This window comes from Dendrobates tinctorius, unplaced genomic scaffold, assembly GCF_039654945.1.
Source record: "Dendrobates tinctorius isolate UK_male_01 unplaced genomic scaffold, ASM3965494v1 ptg000022l, whole genome shotgun sequence".
NCBI classification, from domain to species: Eukaryota; Metazoa; Chordata; class Amphibia; order Anura; family Dendrobatidae; genus Dendrobates; species Dendrobates tinctorius.
The window spans coordinates 41,307,175-41,333,701 of record NW_027361690.1 but is presented as its reverse complement, the minus strand read 5'-3'; the positions used below and the strand labels follow the sequence as shown (position 1 = coordinate 41,333,701).

Here is a 26,527-nt window from a genome sequence, read left to right as displayed (position 1 = left end):
AATGTAAATTTTTGGTGAAGAATCAACAACAAGTGGGACACAATTGCTGCGATTGTCACCGATTTTCGGATCGGACTCGCCAATGCAAGTCTATGGATGCGATTAAAAATCGCATTGAAAACGCACCACACGTGTGACTTGCGATTAAATCGCAAGACTTCTCCAGGTCAACGCTAGCGAGATCGCTATGTGTGACGGGGTCTTAAGTCTCAAAAACAGATCACACAGCATATATACACGTGACTATTCCAGGTCCGAAGTTTGAGAGGACTGGACAGAATATACTTTACTTGGTCTGAGACACTAACGCTCGAGACAAAGATCAAACAATGAACAGTTTCCTTATTAGAAGTAATACATTGAAACAATTTTCTATAGAGAAAAAAAGAGAAAACCTCTACCCTGTTCGGATTATCAAGGAAGTTGCCTGTTTATACATATTAAGGAGACATCATATACAGAATTCACAAACATAATTATGAGAAATGGAAAGATCTCACCGCATGCATATGGAGGATATGTCCCATCAGAGTTATGTTTGGTCAGGAAAAAAGGCATTCACCCTAATCAAGGCCTATCAGAGCTAACAAACCTGACCCCCATCACTCCTGCCCTAACAAGAGCAGTTCACATCTGACCCTCAAAATAGAAGCCCTATTATGTCCCTGTGCATCCCGACGCGTTTCGTCAGTTAGTGACTCTTCAGGGGACCTACTAGCACTTGATGGGCATATTAACCAAATATATGGGCTGCCTCCTAAGATGACAATGGAGTGAGGCAAGCTGACAAAGAGGGCACTTAAATAAACTGCCAATCAAGATAAGATCACCCACCTGTGGTTTATTGAAATGCACGCCGTCCACCATCAGCCGCCGTGGAACGCAACACATGATTCATCACGCAGGAAGAGGCTAATCAAGACCGCCCCCTTCATTCAAATCCACGGCTGACGTATAAGTCAGCGCACACAGCGTGGCAAAGGCCGCGACACTTGAGACGCGAAAGCAATATGGCCGCCACACTTCCGGTCATGCGCACATTAGTAAATAGTGCGCCGCGATACATGACCGGCCACAAGGCGGTGCAGCCTAGATACACCTCCCCACACAACGCCAAACGCGGCAAAATAGTTCCGGGAGACAACACAACGGAGGGAAAACAGCGCAACAAGCCAAAGGGGAGCGCAGCTAAAGTGCTTCCCTCTAAAACGTCAGCACAGCAAAATGGTTTCCAACGTAGATTAATATACAAACATCCAAATAAGGATAGCTTAACTCACAAAAAACAATAAACCAAAACAAAAACAAAGGTGAGGGATAATGATCAAACCCTAGACTAGGAATATAGTATGATAGCCAAAAAAAGGGAATTAGGGTATTTAACAGTATAAGCAAGAAAAATAAATTCTCTGTTAATCAAGGTTAACACACATATGAAAACCCTAAATATAGCAGCTATAATTTAGTTGGTCATTAAGCCCTCCTGGGGTCATAGTACTCAAACAAAATATCCATTTGGTCTCTTTTTGCAAGATGATCCGGTCCCAATTTCCACCTCTTGGTAGTCTTTTTACCCTCTCAATCCCCACATATTTGATGGAATTAATGTTCCCTCCTAGACAAAAATTGATATGGTGTGAGATAGGGATATCTCTCTTATGGGTAATATCCCCAATGTTCCCCCACCCTGCGTTTAAATTCCCTGATGGTTTTACCCACATATTCTTTGCCACACAGGCAGGTAGCCTTGTAGATTACTCCTTTACTGCTACAATTAATGAATTCCCAGATTTGGAACTGTTGTCCTGTAACATTACTAACAAAGCTACTTCCTGGAACAATGTGGGAACAAACAACGCAGCGGCCACATCTAAAACAACCTTTGACATTAGTGGGTAACCATGTGGTATTAGAGAGTCAGACGATCTTTCAATGAACGGCCTTTTTTATACGTAATTAGGGGTCGCATAGGAAGTTCCCTTCCAATATCCTTATCCATTAATAGGATAGGCCAGTGTTTAGCAAGAACACCACGTACATCGTTCGCTCCATTATCAAAAGTAGTGACTTGTCTCATTTCTCCCTTGTTTTCAACTCTAGGTTTAGATTTAAGGAGATCTAGTCTATTTTTACTTTTTGCGCCCCAATAAGCACGTTTCAGAACATCATGGGGATAACCCCTGTCCAAAAATCTGTCTGAGTTCCTTTGCCTGTCTCTCAAAGGACTCCTCTGTGGAACAATTTCTGCGTACCCTGAGGTACTGGCCCTTAGGTACCCCACGTTTTAGATGCATCAGATGACTACTATCCCAATTTAATAATGAATTTGTAGCCGTGGGCTTCCTATAGGTACAGGTGGTAAGAGTACCATCATTTCTCTTTTCAATCAAAATATCCAGAAATGACAATGAAAATGGGTCAATAACAAATGTGAAGAACAAACCACAATCATTATGGTTCAAGATGCCAACAAAATCAGAAAAGCTGTTAACAGAGCCCCTCCACAGCACCAAAATGTCATCTATATACCGGACCCATAGCTAAATCTGTCCAACTTTATCAAGACCACTCCTGAAGACCTGAGTCTTCTCCCAAGAGCCCAGGAACATGTTAGCATACGTCGGGGCACAAGAGGTCCCCACGGCGGTGTCCCTGAGCTGGTGGTATATCTTATGTCAAACAAGATTAATTCTTGGTGAGACAGAACCGAAGTAGTTTGATAACGAATTCACTATGGGTCCGGTATTGACATCCTCTGGTGCTGAGGAAATATAATACTGCTTCCAACCCCTTGTCATGGGGTATAGAAGTATAAAGGGCCTCGATATCTTTACTGCCCAAATTAACCTCAGGATCAACATATAGTCCTTCTAATCTCCGAAGAAGATCAGGAGTGTCCTGTACAAAGGATTGTAAGGAGGCAACAAAAGGTTTGAGTACACAATCTAAATAAATACCAATGTTGTGGCTCACACTGCCCATACCAGACACAATTGTGCCCCGGCGTATGCCCATTGTGCCCATCAAGTGCTAGTAGGTCCCCTTAAGAGTCACTAACTGACGAAATGTGTCGGGATGCACAGGGATATAATAGGGCTTCTATTTTGAGGGTCAGATGTGAACTGCCCTTGTTAGGGCAGGAGTCATGGGGGTCAGGTTTGTTAGCTCTGATAGGGCTTGGTTAGGGTGAATGCCTTTTTTCCTGACCTAACATGACTCTGATGGGACATCTGACTGGGGACATCCTCCATATGCATGCGGTGAGATCTTTCCATTTCTCATAATTATGTTTGTGGATTCTGTATATGATGTCTCCTTAATATGTAAAAACAGGCAACTTCCTTGATAACCTGAACAGGGTAGAGGTTTTCTCTTTTTTCTCTATAGAAAATTGTTTCAATGTATTACTTCTAATAAGGAAACTGCTCATTGTTTGATCTTTGTCTCGAGTTTTAGTATCTCAAACCAAGTATATTCTGTCCAGTCCTCTCAAACTTCGGACCTGGAATAGTCACATGTATATATGGTGTGATCTGTTTTTGAGACTTATACAGACACTCTTTGTTATAGTCTGTGACAATTTGATTTAGCGTGTTTTTAGCTTCACTATATCTTGTGGTAGCTTTTATGTTACTTATTAAAAGTTATGTTTTATGATTTTCTCAATTGCTGATATACTTTTGATTTTGATGTAGGGACTCTAAAGGCAATGAAGACCTTTGACGTGGGTTGCAAGTCTGTGGCCAAAATGTCAACCAATACATCATGAATTTTGTACATCTTCTTATTGCACATTTTTCTATTTTTATGCAGGATGCAGGCAGGCCCTTTAGCGCTGGCCGGGTAAATTGGAGTGTCCGTCATTGCGGGGTGCACTTATATAGTGCTGGACAGCCCAAGTGATGTAACAGTATGGTAAATACTAATTAACTGTAAGCCAGACACTGTGCAATCACCCCCTCCAAGAGTGGTAGGTTTGTGAGTGGTTATTCATCAGTATTTTACACCTATGCTGCCCATGCCTTTATCATGGGCATCTGCTGCATCCTGTAGTGCTCTGTTAGGCTAAGTGCACACGTAACAGAAATTTTCTGCTGAAAAACAGTACTCCCTTCCCAGAAACCGCGTGTTTTTTGCACGTTTTACCGCGATTTTTGCACTGTTTTTTATGTGTTTTTTTTCCGCGCGGCTTCTAGACACATGGAAAAAGCGGGAAAAAACGCGAAATTAGTGATCATGCTGCGTTTTGTACCGCGATGCGGTTTTTCGCGGTAAAAAAACGCATCAATGTGCACAAAAAGTGCAAAATGCATAGAAATGAATGGGAAGCTTCTTTTTTGTGTTTTTCCTGCGGATTTTTTGGCAAATCAGCTGGAAAAACCGCGAAAAAAAACGCTGTGTGTGAACACAGCCTTACTGTGACCTTGTCCTGGTAAATAAGTCCACGTGCACACATTGATTATTTGGTGAGATTTTTACCTCAGTAATTGTAAGCCAAAACCAGGAGCGGAATAATCAGAGAAAAAGTATAATAGAAACACGTCACCACTTCTGGATTTATCACCCATTTACAAATACTGAGGTAAAAAACTTACCAGATACTGAACGTGTATACATGGCCTGAGGCCTATTTCTGTCATGAAAAGAAATTTCCAGCATGCGAGTACACAGTCTTATTACAGGAGCGAGAACAGCCCTGACACCAGCATAGTGAGCTGCAGCAGCTCCCCCCTTTTTGACCATGTGGTTAATTTTACCCCTTAAGGACCAAGCCACTTTGTAGATTAATGTCCAGGCCTCAGTGTTTAACCCTATTCCGATGTTGGCGCTAGTATGCCGATGTCGGACTCCCTCCCTTTGATGTGGGCTCCGGCGGTGAGCCCACATCTTTCCCGGGACAATCAGCTGTTTTGAACAGTTGACATGCGCCCGCAATAGCAGCGGGTGGAATTGCGATCCGCCCGCGGATATTAACCAGTTAATACCCAAAACACACTACCACAAAGCTGTTTACTGACATCACAAACAAATCCAAACGTTTTCCTTTGGGGCTTTCCAGCTTGCCAAACTGCTTGCCAGCCTATTTCAGGCAAATTGGAGGATTGCACACTTCACTGCAGGTGAGTCACATATGCAAACACATTTGTAAACATGCTCTGCTTTTTCGGTGATTACTTCTCCCCACACACACAAATGGTGAGTCACATATGCAAAACACATTTGTAAACATGCACTGCTTTTTCGCTAATTACTTCGCCCCACACACAAATGATAACCTATTTGAAAGGTAAACTTGCTCCCTTCAGCAAGAAAAGAGCCAAACAAACCACACATTCACGATTCTATCACTAAATACAGTTCAAACATTCATTTTCATAAACCTGCAGAAAGAAACAAGGACCTGCAGGTGGCACCTCAACCGTAAGACATGTTTTGGCCTCTACTTATCAAACCAATTTACTGTATTACCAAATCTACATATATAAATACCTGTCTGTGTTCATCAGCTCATGAAGTACATTTACATTTGACCAGCTTGCTTTTTCTGAAATTGCCTGCGCCCCTGACGACCAATGTGCGAAAATTTCGCACGGGCCAACTAGTAAAACAATAAAAATAAAATCAAACCTACACATATTTGGTATCTCCGCATTCAGAATCGCCCGATCTATCAATAAAAAAAGGATTAACGTGATTGCTAAACAGCGTAGCAAGAAAAAAAGCTAAAATGCCAGAATTACGTTTTTTTGGTCGCTGTGACATTGCATTAAAATGCAATAACGAGCAATCAAAAGATTGTATCTGCACCAAAATGATATCATTAAAAACATCAGCTCGGCACACAAAAAAGCCCCCACCCAACCCAAGATCACGAAAAATGGAGACACTACGGGTCTCGGAAAATGGCAAAAATAAAATTTGTTAACAAAATTTGGAATTTTTTTTTTCACCACTTAGATAAAAAAGAACCTAAACATGTTTGGTGTCTATGAACTCGTAATGACCTGGAGAATCATAATATGGCAGGTCAGTTTTAGCATTTGGTGAACCTAGTAAAAAACCAAACAAAAAACAATTGTGGGATTGCACTTTTTCTGCAATTTCACTGCACTTGGAATTTTTTCCCCGTTTTCTAGTACACCACATGGTAAAACTACAACTCGTCCCGTAAAAAACAAGCCCTCACATGGCCATATTGACGGAAAAATAAAAAAATAAAAAAGTTTTGGCTCTGGGAAGGAGGGGAGCGAAAAACGAAAACTCAAAACCCAAAAAAGCTCCGGGGTTTAACCCCTTTACTCCCAAGGGTGGTTTGCATGTTAATGCCCGGGCCAATTTTTATAATTCTGACCACTGTCCCTTTATGAGGTAATAACTCTGGAATGCTTCCATGGATCCCGGTGATTCTGACATGTTTTCTCTTGACATATTGTACTTCATGTTAGTGGTAAAATTTCATTCATATAACTTGCGTTTATTTGTGAAAAAAACGGAAATTTGGCGAAAATTTCGCAATTTTCCAACTTTGAATTTTTATGGTCTTAAATCACAAAGATATGGCACTCAAAAAACTTAATAAGTAACATTTCCCACATGTTTACTTTACATCAGCACAATTTGGGAACCAAAATTTTTTTTTTGTTAAGGCCCCGTCACACTAAGCGACTTAGCAGCGATCCCGACACTGATATCAAGGTGTCAGGATCGCTAGTAAGTCGCTATGTGATCGCTGGTGAGCTGTCACACAGACAGCTTCACCAGCGATCAGCACAGCGATGCCGAGCGCCCGGCATCGCTTGCCATCGCTGTAAAAAATAGAATCAAAATAAAAAATATAGTTATTCTCACCTTCCGACGTCCCATTCAGCCATCTTGCCTCTCTCCACGATCCGGTCCCAGTGATCCTTTGCACGAATGACCGCGAGATGTCACGGTCTCGAGGGATAACAAAGTCTCGCGGTCATTCGTGCAAAGGATCACTGGGACCGGAGCGTGGAGAGAGGCGGGATGGCTGAACAGGACGTCGGAAGGTGAGAATAACTATATATTTTTTTTTTTTTTTATTATTTTTTACACCTGATCGCTGGTCTCCTGCCTGTCACACACAGCGATGCGTGCTGGCCAGCGGGAGACCAGCGACCAAAGAAATATCCAGAGGTTTCTTCCAGCGATCAGCGATACCGGCAGGGGGGCCGCTCGCTGATCGCTATTACACACAGCGATCTCGCTGGTGAGATCGCTGTTACGTCACAAAAGTTGTGACTCAGCAGCGATCTCGCTACCGAGATCGCTTAGTGAGACGGGGCCTTTAGGAAGTTATAAGGGTTAAAAGTTGACCAGCGATTTCTCATTTTTACAACAAAATTTTATTTTTAGGGACCACATCACATTTGAAGTCACTTTGAGGGGTCTATATGATAGAAAATACCCAAAAGTGACACCATTCTAAAAACTGCACCCCTCAAGGTGCTCAAAACCAGATTCAAGAAGTTTATTAACCCTTCAGGTGCTTCACAGGAATTTTTTGAATGTTTAAAAAAAAAAAATGAACATTTAACTTTTTTTTCACAAAAAAAAATTAATTCAGGTTCAACTTTTTTATTTTACCAAGGGTAACAGGAGAAATTGGACTGGAAAAGTTATTGTGCAATTTGTCCTGAGTAAGCCAATACCTGATATGTGGGGGGGGGGGAACCACTGTTTCGGCGCATGGCAGAGCTCGGAAGGGAAGGAGCGCCATTTGACTTTTTTTACTGCAAAATTGGCTGGAATTCAGATCGGATGCGATGTCAAGTTTGGAGAGCTCCTGATGTGCCTAAACAGTGGAAACCCCCCACAAGTGACCCCATTTTGGAAACTAGACCCCCCCAAGGAACTTATCTAGATATGTGGTGAGCACTTTGAACCCCCAAGGGCTTCACAGAAGTTTATAACGTACAGACGTACAATTAAAAAATCATATTTTTTCCACAAAAATGATCTTTTCCCAGGGCTGTGGAGTCGGTAAGCCAAACCTGCGACTCCGACTCCTCAATTTCCCTTACACCGACTCCACGACTCCCACATATATTGCTTATATTTAAGTGAAAAATTTATTGTAGTACAATGTGAACATCAGACATTTAATCATTTCTATGATGCAATAATCAAGATATTTATATAGAACATAATATCTATTTATTGGAGTACAAGTTTAGAACATAAAAAACTGTAATAAATTGTAAATATGTAATACACTGTATAATATCGATTACATACATACGGTACAGACCAAAGTTTGGACACACCTTCTCATTCAAAGAGTTTTCTTTAGTTTCATGACTATGAAAATTGTAGATTCACTCTGAAGGCATCAAAACAATGAATTAACACGTGGAATTATATAGTTAACAAAAAAGTGTGAAACAACTGAAAATATGTCTTATATTCTAGATTCTTCAAAGTAGCCACCTTTTGCTTTGATTACTGCTTTGCACACTCTTGGCATTCTCTTGATGAGCTTCAAGAGGTAGTCACTGGAAATGGTCTTCCAACAGTCTTGAAGAAGTTCCCAGAGATGCTTAGCACTTGTTGCCCCTTTTGCCTTCACTCTGTGGTCCAGCTCACCCCAAACCATCTCGATTGGGTTCATGTCTGGTGACTGTGGAGGCCAGGTCATCTGGGGTAGCACTCCATCACTCTCCTTCTTGGTCAAATAGCCCTTACACAGCCTGGAGGTGTGTTTGGGGTCATTGTCCTGTTGAAAAATAAATGATGGTCCAACTAAACACAAACCGGATGGAATAGCATGCCGCTGCAAGATGCTGTGGTAGCCATGCTGGTTCAGTATGCCTTCAATTTTGAATAAATCCCCAACAGTGTCACCAGTAAAGCACCCCCACACCATCACACCTCCTCCTCCATGCTTCATGGTGGGAACCAGGCATGTAGAGTCAATCCGTTCACCTTTGCTGCGTCACACAAAGACATGGTGGTTGGAACCAAAGATCTCAAATTTGGACTCATCAGACCAAAGCACAGATTTCCACTGGTCTAATGTATATTCCTTGTGGTCTTTAGCCCAAACAAGTCTCTTCTGCTTGTTGCCTGTCCTTAGCAGTGGTTTCCTAGCAGCTATTTTACCATGAAGGCCTGCTGCACAAAGTCTCCTCTTAACAGTTGTTGTAGAGATGTGTCTGCTGCTAGAACTCTGTGTGGCATTGACCTGGTCTCTAATCTGAGCTGCTGTTAACCTGCGATTTCTGAGGCTGGTGACTAGGATGAACTTATCCTCCGCAGCAGAGGTGACTCTTGGCCTTCCTTTCCTGAGGCGGTCCTCATGTGAGCCAGTTTCTTTGTAGTGCTTCATGGTTTTTGCCAATGCACTTGGGGACACTTTCAAAGTTTTCCCAATTTTTCGGACTGACTAACCTTCATTTCTTAAAGTAATGATGGCCACTTGTTTTTCTTTACTCAGCTGCTTTTTTCTTGCCATAATACAAATTCTAACAGTCTATTCAGTAGGACTATCAGCTGTGTATTCACCAGACTTCTGCACAACACAACTGATGGTCCCAACCCCATTTATAAGGCAAGAAATCCCACTTATTAAACCTGACAGGGCACACCTGTGACGTGAAAACCATTTCTGGTGACTACCTCTTGAAGCTCATCAAGAGAATGCCAAGAGTGTGCAAAGCAGAAATCAAAGCAAAAGGTGGCTATTTTGAAGAACCTAGAATATAAGACATGCAGTATTTTCAGTTGTTTCACACTTTTTTGTTAATTATATAATTCCACATGTGTTAATTCATAGCTTTGATGACTTCAGAGTGAATCTACAATTTTCATAGTCATGAAAATAATGAAAACGCTTTGAATGAGAAGGTGTGTCCAAACTTTTGGTACTGTGTGTATATATATATATATATATTTTATATAGCCAGTGTGTGTGTGTGTGTGTATATATATACACACACACACACACACACACACACACACACACTATGACTTATCTCGGCTAAGATAAAGCCTAGATCCTCAGGCTACATTCACACTATGGGCGTAGCCAGGATCAAACCTAGAGGAGGGGGGGCAGAACCTCATACTGTTCCGCAGAACACACCTCAGCTGCTGCAGAACCTCATACTGCACACCCCTACACTTGAAAATAAAGCCTGCACCTTAAGAAGATGTGGTGATGAATGTAGTCTATTTATTCCAACTATCGATTGATGTTGATGTGTTGTTGACTGTCCTGGGCGTCCTTTTGGGCAGCTATGAGGTGTACCTGACTGGTGCTAAAAAAAAAAAAAAAAAAGGAGTGTTAGTCTGTTTGCTATCCGGCTTTCATTCTTTTTGGTACAGATATGATATGGATAGACAGAGCAGATTTCTAATCTGCTTTTGAAAACATCTATGAGCTCAAAAACCTTTCAGGTGATGCAGTTTTTTAAAAAGCTGATCTGCTTTTGCAACTGAAAAACGTATCCTCAAAAAACACAGGAAAAACGCTGTGTGTGAATGTAGCCTTAGATCAGGAATAGAACTGTCATTTATAGGACATTTCATAACTTTCCCAAATTCCTATGAAAAAAATATTCAGCACATTCTGCATTGAACTACTGTACCCAATTTATTATATGTTTTAGGAGTCGGTCCATTTTATACCGACTCCAACTCCACCAAAATGAGCACCGACTCCGACTCCGACTCCACAGCCCTGCTTTTCGCCCCCAATTTTCCCAAGAGTAACAGGACCCCAAAAGTTATTTTTGCAATTTGTCCTGAGTACGCTGATATCCCATATGTGGGGGTAAACCACTATTTGGGCGCATGGCAGAGCTCGGAAGGGAAGCAGCGCCATTTGACTTTTTTGGCTGGAATTGAGATCGGACACCATGTCGCGTTTGGAAAGCACCTGATGTGCCAAAACAGTGGAAACCCCCCAATTCTAACTCCAATCCTAACCCCAACACACCCCTAACCCTAACTCTAGCCCTAATGGGAAAATGGAAATAAATACATTTTTTTTTATTTTATAATTTTTCCCTAACTAAGGGGGTGATAACGGGGGGTTTGATTTACTATTTATGGCGGTTTTTATGTTTGGCAGCTGTCACACGCTAAAAGACGCTTTTTATTGTAAAAATAGTTTATGCATCACCACATTCTGAGAGCTATAATTTTTCCATATTTTGACCCATGTGAGGTCTTATTTTTTTGCGGGACGAGTTGACGTTTTTACTGGTACCATTTTCGGGCACGTGACATTTTTTTATCGCTTTTTTATTCCGATTTTTGGGTCGCAGAATGAACAAAAACCAGCGTTTCATGAATTCCTTTTGGGGGGGGTGCGTTTACACCGTTCCGTGCGCGGTAAAATTGATAAAGCGGTTTTATTCTTCGGGTCAGTACGGTTACAGCAATACCTCATTTATCTTTTTTTATGTTTCGGCACTGTTATGCAATGAAAACAATTTTATATAAAAAAATAATTATTTTTGCATCGCTTTATTCTGCGAGCTATAACTTTTTTTATTTTTTCACTGATGACGCTGTGTGGTGGCTCGTTTTTTGCGGGACAAGATGACGTTATCAGCGGTACCATGGTTATTTATATCCGTCTTTTTGATAGCGCATTATTGCACTTTTTGTTCGGTGGTATGATGATAAAGCTTTATATTTTTTTGCTTCGTTTTTTATTTTTTAAGGGGTTCAATAAAGGGGTTAACTAGTGGGACAGTTTTATAGGGCGGGTCGTTACGGACGCGGCGATACCAAATATGTGTACTTTTATTGTTTTTTTTTCTTTTCAAAAAATGAATTTACTAGGGAATATTTTTTTTTTTATTTATTTAGCAATTTTTTAAATTATTTTTACACTTTTTTTTTTTTTTTTTGCATCTGTCACATCACAGATCGCTGTGACAGATCAGCGATCTGTCACAGGCAGTGCTGGAGGCTTCCTCATGCCGGCGCTTTGCAGGCATGAGGAAGCTGGCTCCCTGCAGGCCCTCGAAGGTCCCCGCCGCCATATTGGATCCGGGCGCAGCTGATCGCGCAAGACGTACTATTCCGTCCTTGGGACTTAGGTCCCAGGTCACATGGACAGAATAGTACATCTAACGTAGGAAAGGGGTTAAGGGTTTAAATCTGACCACTCTCACTTTATGCGATAATAATTCTGGAACGCTTCAACACATCCCATTGATCCCGAGTTTGTTTTCTCATGACATATTGTTCTTCATGACAGTGGTAAAATTTGATTGATATGACTTATGTTTATTTGTGAAAAGTAGCAGGTCAGGAATTGGTTTTATTTTTTACGCTGTTCCTCATGCGGTGTAAATGATTAACGACTTTATTCTTCGGGTCGGTGCGATTACAGCGATACCAGATGTATATAGTTTTTTTTATGTTTGGCTGCTGTCACACACTAAAAGACGCTTTTTTTTTTTTTGCAAAAAGTAGTTTTTGCATCACCATATTTTGAGAGCTATAATTTTTCCCATATTTCTACAGTCATTTCAGGGCTTGTTTTTGTAGGACAAGTTGAGGTTTTTTTTTGTTTTTTACCATTTTCAGGCACATAACATTACTTGATCGCTTTCTATGATTATCTTTGGGAAGCAGAATGAACAAAAACCAGCAATTCAGGATTTTTTTGGGGGGAGCGTGGTTTATGCCATTTTGAATGTGGCAATATTGATAAAGCAACTTTATTCTTCAGGTCAGTACGATTACAGCGATATCACATTTATGTCATTTTTAGGATTTGCCGCTTTTACACAATAAAAACTTTTATATAAAAAAAATATATTATTTTTGCATCGCTATAGTGCGAGAGCTATAGCTTTTTAATTTTTCCGCTGATGGAGCTGTATGGCAATTTGAATTTTTGCGGGACAAGATGAGGTTTTCAGAGATACCATTTTTCTTTTTGATCACATTTTATTCCACTTTTTTTCCAGCAGCATGATGAAAAAGCATAGTTTTCAAGCTTTTTTTTACGGCATTCACTGAAAGGGTTAACTAGTGTGACACTTTTAGGCTGGAGTCACACTTAACGTATAAAAATTTGGTCCATTTTCTACGGACGAGAATCGCAGAAATGTTCCCTGAACAGTGATCCGAATGTCATCCGTGTGCAATGCGAGGATGCGATTTTCTTGCATCTAAATATATATATATATATTTTTTTTTTCACATTGATAGCAGGTATAATGCGTTGCAATGTACTAGCATTGCAATGCATTATACCTGTACAGAAGCTTTTTATGCCATGTTTTCAGCATGGTCTAATAAGTTTTCTGTGGCTTGGTGACATGGGGGTAGTCCTTAGGACTCCGGGTCACTAGGGCAACAGTCGAGCCTCCGCGATGCCGATCTGAAGGCCGATGGAGCCCCTCCCTCCTAAATGTTGTGATCGCTCTGAATGCAGGCACCGTCCCCGACTGTCAAAGCAGGAGCTCGGTCACTAGCAGCGCCGAGCTACTGCGGTGATCGTGCGAGGGTTGCAGATATTTCAGCACCTCCTGCGCGATCATGCTGTGATTGGTCAGCCAGATTAACTGACAGATCTCAGCCCTCTGAGTGCAGTGACAGATGATCCCCGCACCTCATCCTGTGTCGCTCAGCTGTCACTCTGTTTACACGCTGTGACAATTTAAAGTCATGACAAGCATAGCCTGTCATGATGCAGGATATGACAACCGCTCATGACGTGCTATATATCTGCCATTAGTCATAAAGGGGTGTAACAATGCTACTCACTTGGTAGCGATCTGAGGCATCACAGGAACCGTTTCTATTTAAAGTCCAGCTGGTTTATTTCACTTCTCATAAATCACATCACAAGAAACTCAAATACAGCCCTTGTCCAACATAAATAAAAAAAAAATAAAGCAACAAGTCCATACAATAGCGCTGGTTAGCCTGCCTGGCTTAGAGTCCTGCTTCTTAGTCCTTTAGCAAAAGGCAATCAGTCCAGGAGATCTGCACACCTCCATATACACAGTCATGTGCGAGACAAACAGCTCTCAATTTACAAAGTGAACCACACCAAGGGGTGGAGATATGGTCAGAAGCCTTCTCTCCCAACTCATCAGCTGTTCACCATCAATCCCTCATGGTAAATTAACCCCTTTTAGTCCTATATACACTAAAGCATTACTCCAAGTTTATCTCCCAACCAATAGGTGTCTGACAGCCACCTTACAGGGGTTATTTAGTTCTTATGCGGTGACAGACTCCATTCATCAATAACATTGTATTCTGGCATTAGACATTTATGGCATATCCACAGCATTACCATCTTATAGATGCGTGTCCTACCTTTGAGAAGTTACAACTATCTTCAGGACAGGATTTCCCTGACCATTACCTGACCGTACAACCACATCTGTACTGGGAATGAATGTGGAAGCATGTGTGTATGTGCACGTGTGTGTAAGGCGCGCTTGCATAAGACTTATGGGTCGCCCTCCCAGGGCTGTGGGATACTCGGTACCGGGCCGGTGTCAGGGGAATGTGTCACAGCAGCGGTGACCTGGTCCGTGGCCCTGGGCACCCAAGTAATGGGGGAATGTAGTTAATGGAATGGAATAGTTTGTGACGCCACCTGTGGTGCTCGGCAAGGGTGGTGTTAAGCCTACGCTGCATGCAGATCCACTGGGACTGATGGTAGGGTGCAGCAAGGATGTAAAAGCTCCCCACAGGTGAAGCTATAGTCCCAGGGCAGTGTAGAGGTGGTTGGCACGGGGATGTAGCAGTGCCGTAAGGGTAGGAAGCAGACAAGACACAGCGGGATGCAATTTCTGTACCTTTAATTGATAACTGCAGTCCAGGGTCCTGATTACAGATGGTAACAGAGCAGGCTAGCCTGGAAGCAATTCAGGGATTCTCTCTCCGCAGACGGGCTGTGCAGTATCCTTCCCTAGCGCTTATTTGAATGGAGTACTCCAAGTACTGAGTTACACTGAAGTTCCTCCTGTCAGATGTTCCCAAGAACCTTACTTGCACTGCAGACAGCTGTAGCCTTTCTCGGGGACTCCTCGCTCTTGAGTCCTGGCTCACTATCCAAGCTGCTGTTGTGCCTCAAGTATTAGATGAGAGTAGGGCATTTACAGCCTCCTACTCCTCTGGTATCTGTTGTAGGACCGTTATTATCCGTACAACCGTGGAGACCAGGCCCCAGTTCATGCGCTCACTGTGAGGGAGCTCTCCTTTCCCAGCTCAACCTCCAGCTTCTCTCTCCACGTCTGCACACTTCACCCTCCGCAGACTAACTGACTACCCCTTCCTCCTGGCCCTCAGGAGCACTCCTCCCCTTAATCCCGGTTCAGAGTTCCCCCTGCTGGCCTGGAGTGGAACTGTGTTGCATGTATGGATTGACTGCGAAAGAGACCCATCATTGCCTCCAAGCCTGGCATTACCCTCCCCTGGAGGAAGGCAAAGCCACTGTGGCAACCATACTCCTGGGGGCGCCACACTTAGGCTATGTGCACACGCTGCAGATTCACCTGCGGCTTTTTCCGCGTGGATCCGCAGGTAAAACTGCAGGTAAAGTGACCTGCGGTTTCACACCTCTACTATGTTAAAGGTGTGAAACCGCTGCGGAATCCGCCCAAACAATTGACATGCTGCGGTTTGTAAACCGCAGCAAAACCGCGCAGAAAAAACTGCAGCGTGAGCACAGCGGTTTTGAAATGCCATTGGATAACATGGTACTGTACCATGTCTGCGGAACTGCTGCATTTCCACAGGGCCAAAACCGCTGCGGAAACGCAGCAGAATCCGCAACGTGTGCACAAAGCCTTAAGCTTGATCCAACATAACGAATCTCAATGGACTGGACACACTTCATAGAACAAGATTTATAAATTCATTCACAGTACATGTTCACAAGTAAATGTAGGCAGATTAGCTGATCTCTTTGAGAATGTTTAGTCTTTACCAAAGGTGCACGTGGGATTACTGTGTTACTTTTAATTTTATGGTTATATATATTTTTTATTTGACAGCTTGTCTCTGTATTCTGCCAAGATGTGAAGGTTTAATGTGCCTTCAAAGAGCAATTGACAGCACTAGAAAATTCATCATTGCCTCATAGTGGTGAGTGAGGCAATCTCTTCTGATTATACGTTCCTCAACATTGAAATTGCAACACCAAGATGGAAAAGACAAGTAATTCTGGAAATCACGGGATGGACAAATTCACACACTTATACGCCTTGGCTGCTATCAATGAGGTTATTAATGGTTGTTGGATTTTCTGCCACAATAAATGCACTTGGCCATGCAAATGAACAAGATCCACTTCTGCCTTCTCCCTTTGTAATTTCTGGTCAATGATGTCCCAGATGTGCTCCATGGGAGACAAGTCCAGAGACACTGCCGGTTTCGGCCACGTAGGCCGCTCACAGCAAAAGCAACATGCTGACTGGCGTGATTGTTTTGTAAAACAGCCAATGGGAATTAATGAGAAATGGCTGTACCACTGGTTCCACAATCAAATCAATTTCACGTCAAGCAGTTAATGTACTTGGAATGAAGACTAGAGGGGTCCGGCTACTGTACATTATGCCACTACACACTATAATCCTGTAAGTAGGATTGTGTGATGTTCCCTCTTAAAGGCCTTTTCATAGCTTTGCCACGACATTTCGAAGCCAATCTCCGGCTATCATTGCATTCAGGACAAAAGTGGGGTTCATTGCTCAAAAGATTTATGTATTTATTTTTACTCACTTATATAGCTCCATTAATTCCACAGCGCTTTACAGACATCAGCATCGTTGTCCCCACTGGGGCTTACAATCTGAATTTCCTATCAGTAAGTCTTTGGAGTGTAGAAGGAGACCAGAGTACCACGAGGAAGCAAACACAAAAATGGGGAAAACATACAAACTCCTTGCAGATGCTATCCTTGGTGAGATTAGAACCCAGGACCCCAGTTTTGCAAAGCAACAGTGCTAACCACTAAGTCACTATGCTTTCTGCACCATGGTAGCCTTTGAGAGCATGCAGTCATGAAGAAGACTATATGAGGGAATGTCACATTGGTCCTACACTCAGGATTATGGTGTGGGGTGGTATAATGTATGGTATGGTATGCTAGCTCAATGTTACATTCATTTGGTGAAGGAAGTAGTGGTACGGTCATTTCCCAGGAAATGTTTTTCAACACGACACCAGGCTGCATGTTGCTTATGCTACTGTGAGCAGATTGTGTGGCCTCAATGCCTTGGTGACGTACAAGATTGGTAATCACAGTCCTACTCACAAAACTCTGCTCCCCCCATTGTCAGACCATCTCGCTGAGCTGCTTTGTGCAAACTCTCAGCACTGCAACATCCTCCTATTGCGGGAGTCTCCACCCTGCTATATGGAGGCACAGCCAGACTCTGAAGGAATTTAAAACTACTGTGTCCTGCGGAGTTTTGCTTCCTTTGACTATTCCTTGCCAGCAGTTGATATACGAGGCAGTTCCTCCCTCCCCACCTTCCCAGCGCTTAGGTTCTAGTTGCAGTCCAATACTAGTTCCCTGTCAAGTTGCTTTATAGTTTTGGCCCAGCTTGTTTACTCATTCTGTCTGATCTCTTCACTGCTGACCCCGGATTTGTATTTTGAAATTATGCGGCTCGCCCTGACCTAAGACTTTGTAACCATGTCTATGTCTTCGCCCTCTGTGCTTCATTTTGTGCCTTTGACTCACAGGTCAGCTGCTGCACGTCTGTGGACTGGCCTCGAGTGGCACCTGGTAACTATCCTAATGGCCCAAGTCTATCCTCATCATCGCAGGCTATAATGAAGATCAGGTAGTCACTTAGTTACGCCACCCCAGGGTAAGCACGGCCAGTTGCCCAGTGGGTACACACCCACCATTGTCACACTTTGCTAGCTTATAGGCCTATACCCCGGTACCCTAACATCTCTACATGTCATAGAGGTCACCTAATATATGTTACATGATTGCTAGTTTCCAGTTGGTCATGAGACAATCTAGCAACCTGTTAGTAAAAAGTCACTGGAGGAGCAAAATCACTGAATGTAAAATTTTGTGTGACGCTTTACTCATTTTACTGTTTTTCCTGTCAAATAATATTTTTGAATGATTTTTATTCAGATATATATTTACTTTTCATGCTCTGATGATTCTGCCTGACTTCACATTTCATCTAACAGCAACTGAACTGTCAAGATATAAGGTTATGAAAAAGAGATTAAAAAAAGCTTCAATCTTTTTATACCACATGACAGCACTGCCCTATTTTCTGTTTCACAGGACACAAGTCAGTTTCACAGGAGTTTCGAGTCCCTGAACATAAGTGATAAGTAGGTGTCATTTGTGTAATGATTATTTTAATCTTAACTCAACTTTTATAAGTAACACCAATTAAAGGGGTAGTCCAGCCAAATCATTACAAAAAATAAGCATCAGAATGGCATAAAAAAGAAAAGCAAAATGAGTACTTCTCTCACCAATTTCCCCACCACACCCATTCCTATGTTTCTGGGGTCCCTACTGATATTTACACTTCCTGGTCACTTTCGACAGGAAATTATAGTTCAGCCAATCACTAGCTGAGGTGTGTTACTTCTGTTGTTCAGAAAGAACACCGTGAGCACAACTCAAGATGGTGCTAAGGTTAGGTTCCCAAACCGTTAAAGCAACAAATATTAACCTAGCACTCAACTTAAAGGTATTTGTAAGGCGGTTTATTGTAGTACACGAAAAAAGACGTTTCGGTCAATGTGACCTTCTTCAGTTACGTGTGGTATATAGATTGTGGAGAGCTTATAGGCATCTATCAGAAAGGACGATGGTGCTTTAGGCATTGAGGAGAATGATCTCTCTAAGGTAATGAGCTTGTCAGTATATAGGAGAGGGGCAAACGTGCCTCCAGATGGACACCGCTAATGATGGCTAATGATCCAAAGCACACTACATCCTCTGTAAATCATGATGGAGGCAGTGTGATGGCATGGGCATGCATGGCTTCCAGTGACACTGGGTCACTAGTGTTTATTGATGATGTGATGACTGAAGACAAATTTCAAAGGATACAGGGTGATACCTTCTGCTCAGATTCAACCAAATGCAGCAAGCTTGATTGGACGACGCTTCACAGTACAGATGGATAATGCCCAAAACATACTGCGAAAGCAAGCCAGGTGTTTTTTTTAAGGCAAAGAAGTGGAATATTCTGCAATATTTGAGTCAATCACCAGATCTCAACCCCATCGAGCAGTATGTCACTGAAGTTGGCTGCAGTGAATGGCTGGCAAAGCGTCACAAAGGACGAAACCCAGTGTTTGGTAACTTCCATGGTTTACAGACTTCAGGCACTCATTTCCTGCAAAGGATTCTCTACAAAGTATTAAAAATGAACATTTTATTTTTGATAAAAGTTAATTTGTTCAATTACCTTTGAGCTCCTGAAATGAGGAGGTTTTGTATAAAAATGGCTGCAATTCCTAAACATTTCACAGGATATTTTTGTTGAAACCCTTTAAATAAACCTGAAAGTCTACACTTCAATTGCTTCTCAGCTGTTTCATTTTAAATCTAACACAGTGTCACAAAGATTCAGTCACTGTCCAAATATTTCTGGCCTTAACTGTATGATGAAGTTGAAAAAGTAGGAAGATTCAGAGAGGGAGTCAAAAGTTTGCTTTACCGACTCCACTGCCCTATTTGTAACAGTCTATTAAAATCATTAATTAAACCACTGTTAGCAGATAATAGAATCTCTAAATGGACACTAAAAATAATCTGGTCTGGTCATTTAGTAATAATGCCAGATCGGCCAAAATGAGAAATGTTTCAAAGCCACTAAAGACATCAATTTTTCTCACACACAAGAAAAGCAGACCAATTATTTTGGTCAGAGTTTGATCAGAGTGTCAGTTTTTCTCGTACGCGGAGAAAAAAGAAAAGAAGTTTCTCCACCTCTCCTTGAGAGGTGATGAGTTTTCCTTCAGGAGAGGTGGCGAGTTCTACTTCAATGGAAGTCTTCAAACAGGCTGGACAGACACCTGTCTGAGGTGGTTTAGTGAATTCTGCGCACGATGACCCTTGAGGTCCCTTCCAACTCTAACATTCTATTATTCTAGGATCCTACGTAACAGTCAGTGTTTTGTTTTTTTTTAAAAAAAAAACATAGACTTGCATTGACAATTTTAATCCAAAGCTAGGATCAAAATCTGACATGCCTCCACGGACTACTCTGTCCGTGAAAAACCACGGACACGTGAATGGACCTATAGACTATCACAGGTACAAGTGCTATCCATGAAAACCATGGATAACACTCGTACAAGAGCAATGGATTTCTGAAAGAGGCCTAAAGGATTTCCCTTTCTTAACTTAAACTTGCTTAGTGGGATATTTAAAAATTTTACTCTTTTCCAGACCAGACAGCCCGAGTAGGAATGATTCTACATTTATTATGTCTTGAAGAAGTGTTGATGGTTTCATTGCACACACAACAAATCCTGTCCATTATAGGCAACAGGTTTATTAATGGTAATAAACACTGGAAGTCTTCGATTAACAGCTAAGGTTGTTAACGTAAACTTCACGTTCCCTGTAACTTTTAGTGTCTGAACCTTAGTCTACGCATAGCTGGGCTTGCCCAGCCCTAGTTTCAGTCATTATTGACATCCTTCATTACATGTATTATTCATCTTATACTATGGAGAATGCCAGCAGGCTTTTAAAGAAATCACATCTAGCTGCTATTTTTTCTCAGTGCTTCTCTTCTTTGAAATTTTCAGTGCATATCTTAAACAGGTTGTCTCAAGTCTACAAGATATCCCTTATACACTGGATAAGATATAACTTCATGGTCACTTAGGGTCCAACCGCTGGGCCCCCACTGCTTCCAAGAACCACGAAGAGACTATGTGAATGTAGCAGTGTTCAATCAAGTGCGCACACACTCCATTCATTCTTAATGGGATTGCCACAGAAAGCCGAGTGCTGCACTCGGCTGGTTTTCGACACCCCCGTTAACAATGAATTGAGAGGATATGTGCATAATGAACCACCAATCTATTCACATGAGTTATTCAGAACGCCTGGTTACTGGATCAATGGGGGGGCAAGTGGTCAGACCCATAGAGATCGGGAAGTTATCCTTAGGAGTTAATTTCCTAAATTGAGATAACCCCTTTAAAGACGCACAAACACATTAAACTGACATTGGCCAACCCATCAATATCGACAGGTTCGACAAACAGTGTAATGTATAAGGGAGTTCCTGACAAATGATTGTCAGGGAAGATTATGATTTGTCATGTCCGATTTTGGTCTATCAATCCATTTGTTCTCTAAGAGATAAGCCGCTCTTAGAGGAATATAGCAGCGGCTCTCTAATAGAGAACATCTGAGCGCTCCAGTGCACAGTAGAGTCAGGCAATATAGCTTCAGGCTGAATGACTTTCCGACAGTTATTAAATTAACAGTGTATAGGGGGCTTTAGGCATCCTCTGACAAAAGGAAAGCATTTTCTTGTCAATAATATAAGGTACCACATTTCCTTTCAGATAGGACCTTCTCTTCCTCTCCAAAAAATCTTTAAGGAAGAACTGCCATAATAACAAAACTGCCTTATCACAAACTGTGACCTAGTTAGGGAATCATTAGTTAGTGTACACTAAGATGGAAAACAACTCACCCCTGAATTGAAGAGGACGATCACCTGGCAGACTACATGGCACCTTTACTTAACAGAGGATGTTACATGATCTCTCTTGGCCAACAAGCTGAGAGGTTCCCTCTGTTAAAGGGAACCTGTCAGCAGGATTGTGCACAGTAACCTACAGACAGTGTCAGGTCGGCGCCGTTATACTGATTAAAATGATACCATGGTGATGAAATCCGTCTTGTGGTTGTTATCTTTATTTTCAGTTTTGAGGTAATGATATGCTTGTGCTCCGGGGTGGCCTGTGGGGGGTCTTTATGTGGTGCTCTGATTAGGTATTCATGTGTATGGTTTCTGACAGGTCACTGCCACCAGCCGTGGCACCTGTGCTGCAGCATAATCGCATGTGTACTGTGTGTATAATTAATATGTTTCAAGTTATCCTGGTATTCTAAAATAAAAAAATAAAAATCCATTTGATAATGGCGCCCACTGCACCAGCACAGTAGCAGCTATCGGTGTATATAGAGGTGATCTAATAGCTGCTATTGTGCAAGTTCCTACGGCGCCATCTTGGAGGAGGAAATTTTTTTTCTTCTCTAGCAAGATGGCGCCGTCTGCGCATTAGTAGCTATTTTCAAATGGATTTTTTTTTGGATTATCAGGATAACCTCAACCATAAAAATTATATGCACATTACATATGTGATTATGCTGCAGCACTGGTGCCACGGCTGGTTCCTGCCTGCAGAAGTTTTTTGTTTTTTTCAGTATGTATATATAATATTTATAATGTTAACTAGGGGGCAGGTCAGTGAGGGATCAGTGACCTGTCCGCAGTCTGCATTATATAAAACAGAATACTCATAAACACAATCAGACCAGGAGGACATATTCCTGGCATAATAAATTACACCTAGATGCCTCCTCTGCTGTGTAAGACCTAAATATACTGTAGATCAGTCGCTAAAGACAACTATGAAAAGAGGAGAGTGGAGAACCACTGATAGACGACCACAGATCCGATATAAAAGAATATATATATCTTTATTAGGACAAATAAACAGATCCTGGACAAAACAGTGCTCGGTAGTGCATTAAAATAACCCACGCACCATGGGAAACATAGCAGACCTCCCTAAAGAATTTAGATAATATAGTCCAAAATGGACACTATAATCTCCTCACATGAATAGATGTACAGTATTATCATAACATCTTCAATATTACTATTGAACATACCAGCCCTAATAACATATTATACAAATATACATGGCCAATAGATATATGTAAATGAATATATATGTATATATATATAGACACTGTATGAAAATATGATGTAACCTAAACATATTATCAGAGAGCCGCTATAATAATAGACAGAGGGTGTCACTATAAACATGCACCACCAAATGGTTATACAAATACCTCATTATGACTAATATTTCTATCAAAAGGGCCTTACCTGGCCCAAAGAGGAGATGAAGTGACAACAGATCATACAACTAACGTCTCACTATGCGAGGAAAAATTAGAAAAGTTGAGGAAAAATCTCAAAACCTCTATCCTCTATAACCACTGGTCAGTAGTTGCTGCTCTCTAATCCAAAAACGCATACAGCGAAAGGAGCGGTAATTGTTACCAGCAAAGGGCGGTAGTGAGGAGTCCCAGGGGGGTCTGCGCGTATACCCCGACGCGCGTTTTGGAAGCTCGTCCTTCGTCAGGGGGCGTGAACTACAGCAGAGCCAGGGAGCTAAAAAGGCCGTGACCGTAAATGAGGCGGCGTGGACCGGAAATGACGCATCCGTCGTCATGACAACCAGGGACGCGAAGCGGCGCCGGCGTCAGCCAGTGTGCGCCCCGGCGTCATGGACGCCACGGCAACACACCGGTTAGAGACGCCAGAAGCCGCGTCGCGGCCCCAGACCATGACGCGCATGCGTGCGGGTCAGAACATCCTCCTTAATCGGCCACATAATACTTAGATGTGAACAGTACCAAAATACAATTATCGCAACGCATAAACCCCATTACTCACATGGAACACAGACAAGATCCTTGCATATTAATTAACAATATGGAATCTAAGAGCATAACTACTAAGTATGTCGTAAAAGATAACAATGTATGGATTAAGCCATATACATTTAGAGCATTGTAGCACAAGTATAGATTTCAACAATAATATAATAACAACACTGCTGTGCCCTATACACATAATATTATGTTACATATATATCTCCAGGCCCATTGGCTCGTACAGAACTCTTGATACCACATTAGTCTAAAAAATTGTTTACTAACAAATTTCTCTACAGGTTGTATATAATACATAATAAATAATGCAAGATTAATAACTGTGTCTGGCAAGTATATAGCTTTCATAGGTCCGGTTGTTCACCCAATATGGCTCCATGGTATACAGTCCTGATATAATGGTATGCGATATCCTGCGACTGTATTTGACAAACGCCTAGATCTCGTGGTTCACGTAAGGATGCTCTTCAACTATGACTCAATGCTGTACTCCAATATAATATACACGTGGCCTAGAGTATAGAATGTATAATAGAAAAATAATGAATAAAAATCAATAAAAACAACAAATTAAAAACAACCACGCACGAGTGGAAAATTACATGCACTCAACGGTACAGCCAGAAGGTGATCATAGAAATGATGTAAAGTTTAAGCATTCGTTTAGCCCATTAGGCTGGACCGTATTTAAGGTCCATATCCATCTTGCCTCAATTTGAGCCAACCGTTGTGATAATCTACCTCCCCTGATACCAGGATCCAATGAGTCAATCCCTCTAACTCTGAAGGTCCTACCATCACACTGGTGATATAGTTTAAAGTGCTTAGGTATAGTCTTAAGCACAGATATATCATTTTCGCTTGCCGCAGCTTGTATGCCTAGAACGTGCTCCCTGACCCTAACTTTCAACTGACGTGTGGTCAATCCCACATAGATCAGGGAGCACGGACAGGTGGCATAATATATCACATATTTTGATAGGCAGGTAATCCTCTTTAGTATTTTAAATACTTTAGAACCAGATGAATCCGTGAACGTCTCACTTCGATCGATATTAATACAGGCCACACATTGTCCACAAGAGAAACACCCATATCGTTGGGCACTACCACTCAAGAATGTCAATGGTGGATTAGTCTCATAGTGGCTCTTAATTAGGTGTCCCCGTAGGTTCTTTGCTCTTCGATACGCTATCCTAGGCTTACTTGGTAATATCTTAGCTATTATTGGATCAGCCAACAAGATGGGCCAGGACTTGTCCAATATCTTACTAACTCTATCTGATTGAGAATGAAAAGTTGTTACAAATCTTAATTGATCCGGTTTAGATATGGGGTCCTTATTCTTATACAATAAAGAATTACGCGTACTATGTTTTGCACGATTGTACGCTTTTTTAATAGATCTATGACTATAGCCCCTTTCTCTAAACCGCTGTATCAGATCATCAGCCTGTTGTTCATAGTCAATATCTGTCGAGCAAATACGCCTTAAGCGAAGGAATTGTCCTATCGGTACTGCACCAATCATGTGATTGGGGTGAGAGGAGGAGGCATGCAACAACGAGTTCGTGGAAGTTGGTTTTCTAAAAAATATTTGTCTGGATCATATCCTGGCCATCCCTCTTCAAAATGACATCCAAAAATTCAATTTTGTTCTCATCATGGACAGAAGTCAGCCTGATGTTCAATGTATTGTCATTTAACTGCTGAAAAAACTGTTCCAACAAACACCTAGAACCATGCCAGATCAATAACACGTCATCTATGTACCGCGTCCACAACAGGACGTGGTCCATAGATGCGTGTAGATCTGACTGGAAGAGGTCCCTTTCCCACAGACCCAGGAACAGATTTGCATAAGAGGGCGCATAGGCGGCTCCCATGGCTGTCCCCTGGGTCTGTAGGAAAAAGGACCCCTTAAGTTTTTTCAGCAGTTAAATGACAATACATTGAACATCAGGCTGACTTCTGTCCATGATGAGAACAAAATTGAATTTTTGGATGTCATTTTGAAGAGGGATGGCCAGGATATGATCCAGACAAATATTTTTAGAAAACCAACTTCCACGAACTCGTTGTTGCATGCCTCCTCCTCTCACCCCAATCACATGATTGGTGCAGTACCGATAGGACAATTCCTTCGCTTAAGGCGTATTTGCTCGACAGATATTGACTATGAACAACAGGCTGATGATCTGATACAGCGGTTTAGAGAAAGGGGCTATAGTCATAGATCTATTAAAAAAGCGTACAATCGTGCAAAACATAGTACGCGTAATTCTTTATTGTATAAGAATAAGGACCCCATATCTAAACCGGATCAATTAAGATTTGTAACAACTTTTCATTCTCAATCAGATAGAGTTAGTAAGATATTGGACAAGTCCTGGCCCATCTTGTTGGCTGATCCAATAATAGCTAAGATATTACCAAGTAAGCCTAGGATAGCGTATCGAAGAGCAAAGAACCTACGGGGACACCTAATTAAGAGCCACTATGAGACTAATCCACCATTGACATTCTTGAGTGGTAGTGCCCAACGATATGGGTGTTTCTCTTGTGGACAATGTGTGGCCTGTATTAATATCGATCGAAGTGAGACGTTCACGGATTCATCTGGTTCTAAAGTATTTAAAATACTAAAGAGGATTACCTGCCTATCAAAATATGTGATATATTATGCCACCTGTCCGTGCTCCCTGATCTATGTGGGATTGACCACACGTCAGTTGAAAGTTAGGGTCAGGGAGCACGTTCTAGGCATACAAGCTGCGGCAAGCGAAAATGATATATCTGTGCTTAAGACTATACCTAAGCACTTTAAACTATATCACCAGTGTGATGGTAGGACCTTCA

The 26,527-nt window shown here is 41.8% G+C and overlaps 1 protein-coding gene across 2 annotated transcripts in view; it reads right to left on the bottom strand.

Annotated features, from left to right (window-relative positions):
* The window catches only part of MAN2A2 (mannosidase alpha class 2A member 2), a 243,957-nt gene that overhangs the window by 118,106 nt on the left and 99,324 nt on the right, over positions 1 to 26,527 (bottom strand). The gene's annotated exons all lie outside the window — the stretch shown is intronic.